This window comes from Triticum aestivum, chromosome 3B (assembly GCF_018294505.1).
Source record: "Triticum aestivum cultivar Chinese Spring chromosome 3B, IWGSC CS RefSeq v2.1, whole genome shotgun sequence".
NCBI lineage: Eukaryota > Viridiplantae > Streptophyta > Magnoliopsida > Poales > Poaceae > Triticum > Triticum aestivum.
Window position 1 is genome coordinate 669,170,747 of NC_057801.1, and position 7,019 is coordinate 669,177,765.

Sequence of the window (7,019 nt, forward strand, 5' to 3'; positions counted from 1 at the left end):
TCCGGGCATGCCATCCTACCGAACCCCTCCAAACGATCGTTCGGGATTTGCCCTAGGCTGGTATAGAGGGTCTCAATGATCTCTATATCAAAGGTAATTCTTTTTGCCACTTAAGGGGATATTTCTACTAGTCACCTTTCCTAAGGTGCCCCGTTATGGGATCATAGCAACTATTTTCCTTGCTACTTTGAAACCCTCATCAAGTTGTTTCTTCCGCCCTTCCTGATGTGTGTTTGCCTCTCAGCTCAAGAGATGTTTCTATGTCTCATCCTATGAGTTGATCTTGTGATCATTAGGATGATCCATCCTTGTAGAGTGTCCCTGTCCTCCTGTTGGATGAAGTTCTCGAAAGCAAAGACGTCAAGATCTATATGAAGCAATGAATCAACATCTTTGAGAAGGACAGTTGGATCGTGAAGATCGTGTTAGCCTTGTGTCCCCTCTGTCTTCTTACCTCACGTCTTGAATCTCGGGTCGAGATTCTTGTTTAGTGGGGGAGAGTTTTCACGTCCCTAGCCTTGCTATGCACTTGGACTATCTTGGTTGCTGCATCATGTTTAAACTTCATTTAAACTTGAAATGGGGATGTCCAAAACCCTAGCACCAAATGGAATTCAAATAGGTTCAACCTAAAAATATTTTCAATGAACCTGAAATGCCCTTCATAAATGTTCATCATTTTTGTTTTGGTTCAGAGCCTCTGTCAAAAGTGGTGCACAATTTTCTAGGTCATCTTAAGGTCTTTGAATTAAATCATAAGTATTTGAGTTTGGGCATTTAAAATTATATAAAATATTTCAAATGCCCAGATATTCCCAAACTAGAATGTTTCATGTTGGAAATATTCCAACTATGGACCAGGAGCAGTTTGGTGAATTTTGGAACTGTTTAAGTATTTTTTAAAAACTCCACAAAGTTGCAGAAAAATAGAAAAAGAAAAACAAGAAGAAAACCTTACCTCGCGCCTACTAACCGGCCCACCTGCCGGCTCAGCCCAGCTGCCGCGCCAGTGAGCTGCTTGGCTCGGCCAGGCAGGCAGGCAGGTGCTCGGCGGCGAGCACCGCATGGGTGCCACGCACCTGGTCGCCGCCTCGCCGCTCCCCTCACCGAGCCGCGACGTGGATCGCTCCCCCTCTCTCCCACGAACCCCTCGTACATCTCCTCTCCTCCCCAGCTCCTCCCCCTCACGCTCCCCAGCCATGGCCGACGCCGCTGCCGCCGCCCCATCGCCGTAGCCGCACTCCTCGCCGTCCGTGCTCCGTCTCGCCGTGTCTAGGAGCTCCGCCGCCATCCTCTTCGTCCAGCTAGCCGAGCCCCGCGTGCTCGTGTGGCCCAAGTCCACCGCACCGACTTCGCCCGAGTCCGCCGTCGCCGGAGATCCCCTTCAACGCCGTCGCCGCATCAGTCCATCCCCGACCCCACCGGTTGCCTCCACGAGTGCCCTGTGAGCCTAGCTACCTCCCCTTCCCTTCCTCTCTCGCCCCCGACCTGTGTAGCAACCACACGAAGATCACCCGCATGCACCACCGCGGAGCTCGTCGCCAACGTGCTCCCGGACATCCTCCGGCCACCTCTCGGTGTCCATCGCACTCACCACGTCGCGTAGGGTCTAACCATACACTCCCCGCACCTCACCGAACACCCTAGCCTCGAGTTCGCCTCGACCCAAACCCCGGCGGCCACCTAGGTCGTCGCCGGCGCCGATTCCGGCCACCCCGACCCCAACTAACTCCACCAAGAGCTGCGGTTTGTCCCCAGCTCCACTTAGATGCCTTCCGCGACCCATTTGGTGGCCGGAACGGCCAAAATCACTTCCGCCGCCGCGTCGGGCTCGCCGGCGGCTAAACGCCGGTGCAGCCGACTTGAGTTTGACCACGGGTGGTCCCTGGTTGACTCTGTTGAGTCAATGACAGGTGGGGCCCAGCCCTGTTAACTAATCCGGTTTAGTTCTAATTAATTTTTTAACTAAATCTAATTATTATTATTATCTACTGACATGCGGGACCCAGTGGTCAGTTTGACCTGGACCAGTCTGTTGACTTGCTGAGGTCAGCATGACATCATGCTGACGCAGTAATCCTTTTCTGGAATTAAAATAAATCTAAAATGATTTATAAATTCCAGAAAATGCCCAAAACTTCTAAAAATCATATAAAATCAACCGTAACTCCAAATCAAACAATTTATATATGAAAAATTATCAGAAAAATCTAATCTATCCATCTGTACCATTTTCATGCATGTAGAACAACTTATAGCTGTTGTTTAGCACAAACCATTTAAATGGCATTTAAATATCCACATATGGAGTTTGAATTTGAATCTTGGATTCAAACCAACTTCATTTAATCTGGTTTTAGTTGCATTAGCACAAACCACATCATATTGCCATGTCACATTCATGCATCATATTGTGCATTGCATTGATTGTATTTCTCCTCTGTTGCCGGTATCTGTCCCCTCTCGATAGATGTGTTTCGACGATGTGATCGATGACACCGATGAAGAGCTATATTATCTTCAGAAGTGCCAAGCAAGCAAAACCCCCTTGTTCATTCCGATACAATCCCACTCTCTCGCTCCTGCTCTCTTTTACTGCATTAGGACAACAACGATTCATTTGTTACTTGTTGCAGTAGCTGAACCCCTTTATCCTCTACATGACCTGTCATTGCCACAGTAAATAGATGAAACCCACTAGCATGAGTAGGAGTTTTTTGAGCCCTAATGTGCCTACTCATTCATGCTTGTTTGTCATGCCTGCTACTGCTTAGAGTTGAGTCAGGTCTGATTCATCGGGGATGAATCGGAGGTGTGTAAACATGTCCTACTGTGTGTGAGCTAAGTGTGTGAACACGATTTGGTAAAGGTAGCGGTGAGAGGCCATGTAGGAGTACATGGTGGGTTGTCTCATTGCAGCCGTCCTCAGGAACTGAGTTCTGTGTTTGTGATCCATGACCAGTTACTACCACACATTGGGTTTCGGTAACTCGACCCCTCTCGACTTATTAATCAACATGATCTCTGTCCAGGAGTTGCAACTAGTTTCTGGTGTTTGTAGGTAGTGTTAGTAGTCTACCAAGTGGCACCCGGTACAGGTGGGCTTGGGACAGACTAGGCACAGTGGCCTGGTGTACCAACTGGCACCCGGATGGTGGGCTTGGGAACCCTGCACACATCGTTTGGGGCCGTGAGCGACACCCCGGCCAGATCTCCTTGCGGATGGAACCCGAATAGGCGATAAACCTGGACGAGAGACTTGTGTGGTTAGTTAGGTCGTGGCCGACACCCTCGCTGGGCTTCCGCTTGAAGGTTGCCGAGTACATGTCGTGTAAACGGCGGTAAGTGGTGAGAGCATGTGTGAAGAAGTACACCCCTGCAGGGTTAATATGATCTATTCGAATAGCCGTGTCCGCGGAAAAGGACTTCTGGGTTGCCTGTATAGTTCATAGACAAGTGAAAGTGGATACTCTAAAATGCGCAAGATAAGCGTGAGTGCTATGGATGGCGTTCTCGTAGGGAGACGGGAGCGGATCCATAGTGGTTTATTGATATGGTGAATATGTGGACTCGTGTGCGCCACCTCAACAGAGTTACTTGCAGTCGTAGTTCAGGTTAGCCACCGAGTCAAAGCTGGCTTGCTGCAGTTAAACTCCACCACCCCCTTTGTTGATAATGATGCATATGTAGTTAGTTCTGATGTAAGTCTTGCTGGGTACATTTGTACTCACATTGCTTAATTTATGTTTTTGCAGAGAGACTTCAGTCTCGCTAGTAGTACTGCGTGGACTTCGACGTTTAGCTTGTTACCTCAGCTACGATCTTGTGCCCTCGGCAGGATCTTGTAGATAGTCAGGCTTCTCAGCCTTTTTCATTTGTAGATGTCTGTACTCAGACATGTTAAGCTTCCGCTTGTGCTTGACTTGTGTGCTCTGAATGCTGGGTCATGAGACCCATGTTTGTAATATCTCCATTCTCGGAGCCTATTGAATATAATGCTTGAGTTGTAGAGTCATGTTGTGATGCCATGTTGTATTTGCACATATTGAGCATATTGTGTGTATGTTATTGAAATGCTTGGTATGTGTGGGATCTGACTATCTAGTTGTTTATCCTTAGTAGACTCTCTTACCGGGAAATGTCTCCTTGTGTTTCCACCAAGCCATGGTAGCTTGCTACTGCTCCGGAACACTTAGGCTGGCCGACATGTGTCCTTCTTCGTTCCTGTGTCTGTCCCTTCGGGGAAATGTCACGCGATGAATACCGGAGTCCTGTTAGCCCGCTACAGCCCGGTTCACCGGAGTCCTGCTAGCCCAGTGCTACAGCCTGGATTCACTCGCTGATGACCAACACGTTCGATGTTGGGTCATGGATGCCTGTCCCTGTAAGTTTGTGCCATTTTGGGGTTACGACTAGCCATGTCAGCCCGGGATCCTTATCATATGGATGCTAGCGACACTATCATATATGTGTGCCAAAAGATGCAAACGGTCCCGGGCAAAGGGTAAGGCGACACCCGTGGGGATACCGTGCGTGAGGCCGCAAAGTGATATGAGGTGTTACATGCTAGATCGATGTGGCATTGAGTTGGGGTCCTGACACTTTCCTTCGCTGACAGGTGGGACCCACACCTGGCGGTCCCACATGTCAATGATAGAATGGTAGGGTTGTTCGCGTCAGGGGATCCTCATCCCCCGACATGTGCCTCATCCCTCTCGGCCCCACCGCTCCTCCGCCTTTGTGTGCATGACATGAGGGCCAGCTGAACTGCGGCGACCATCAACTTTCTACCACAAACACACCGGATTGGACGTGGTTTGCCGTCTCCGCTGTTGTGCTCTGATCCGTACTCCCGCACCATAGAATTTTCATGCAGCGGTTGTGATACATTTCGTCTCGGGCATCAATCCTTAGCTGGCGTACTTCTGTACTATAGGTAGTACCCGCTGGTGTGGCCATCTACGCCTCGTAACACCCTGACGCCCAGCTGTGGCACCCTCACCACGACCGCGCCACCACCGGCCGGTTCATCTCAAATGAGTGAGTCGCGAACCACGCCACCACCATGAAAATGACATGTGGGCCAGCCGCATTTAAGGTCCGCATGTCATTGACTTATAGGCCGGGCACTAAGCCACTGAAGTTCGGTCCTGTCGGCCCCGAGAGGGAAATGTAACTCCTATGGCAGGCCTTGTGGTGCTCCCGCAGTACGAGCTCGTGCCAAAACCATAATTTGTTTCTTACTACTACCAACTAGTACTAGTAAGGTACACGTGCATTGCACGCATGAGATTCTGGTGGTTTGTGCATTATGCTTCTACATGTGGAGTTTTCTAGATTCTACATGTGGCAAAATCTGGTGGAATGTGGATCATATCCAACGGCAAGTAGTGCTCGTATTTGCCATCTTTGTACCATCCGATTGGCTTCATCCAACGACCAAATTTCAAAGTTGTTCACACACTATATAGGGGTATAGATATATAGATGTTTGGTTTGCATCCTAAGGTTGCCACGCCTAAGATTAGGCGTGCCACAATATCTTAGGCATGTGTTTGGTTCATTGCTACACTTGTGGCTTGCCACATTTTTCTAGCTACATGGTCCACATGTCATAGACTCAACTTCTTGCCAAATCTTGCCACACTTATGGTGCCCATTTTGTTAGCCACATTTTTTGCAGCAAACACAAGGGTTGTTTGGTTTTAGGCCTAGCAATGCCACACTTTATCATACAATGTTGCCAAACTTGCCTAAGGTTAGGCGCTGTTTGGTTAGTAGGGTTGTTTGAATTCTGACTATCTTTGCCATATATCGCCACATGATTTTTGCCACACTTGCCACACTTGCCTTAGTTGAGTTACTTTGTTAGCCGCACTTTGGCTTGCCTAAGGGAATCTTGCCACATAGTTATTAGGGACTATTTGGTTTGTGACTAACTTTGCCAAAGATTTCCACACCTAAAGTTAGGCAAGTTTGACCAACTTAGGTGAGTGTTTGGTTCAAGCCACATCTTAGGCAAGCCCCACTTGGGCCCCACATGGCATACACATAAAAATGTGGCAAAATTCCCTTAGGCTTGCCAACTTGTGGCTCTCATTTTGATGAACTAACCTTAGGCAAGCTTGGCAAAAATGTGTGGCAAAGTTTGGCAATGCTAGGCCTAGAACCAAACAGCCCCTTTGTGTCTATGACATGTGGGGCTCACCGCTCATAAAAAAATCTTTGCCTTAGGTGTGGCTAGAACCAAACACCTACCTAACTTGGTCAAACTTGCCTAAGGTTAGGTGTAGCAAAGTGTGGCAAGGTGTGGCTAGGAATCAAACAACCACTAAGATTGCCAAAGATTGCCACACGTAAGGTTAGGCGAGTTTGACTAACTTAGGTGAGTGTTTGGTTCAAGCCACACCTTAGGCAAGCCACACTAAGGCCCCACGTGAAATACACACAAAAAATGTGGCAAGATTCCCTTAGGCTTGCCAACTTGTGACTCTCATTTTGAAGAACTGTAACACCCCTAAAATTTAACCAGGTTTTAATTATTAAAATTTTGCCAAGAGTTTAAAATTTTTGCCTGCAGGAATATTTCTGTTGATTTCAGAGCCTTTCTTTTTAATATTGAGGAGTTTTCCCCAAGTGGAACTTTCCAATATGTGTTGGGCTTCTAAACTCTCTCTATATAACATTCCTTGATCAGTAGATTTATTTAATCAATTATTTCACCCTGAGCTTTATTCATTAAAATGACTTTCTTTAAGTTTTGGAGCTCTTTTTGAACTACAACCATTTGATAAATTTAACTAAAATTCTAACCAAAATTTGGAGATGTCATGTGATGTCTCTAAACCACTTTTATGCAATAATATATTTCATTAATTGTATATTTTGAGTTCTACACCTATTTTTCAAATCTGGTCCAGTGGGCATTTTTGCACTATAGCTTAATTAAATATTTCCTTGGAGCCTCCACCAAAATTATGGGGTGTCAGTGGTAGCATTCCATCCATCTTTATGCAAAA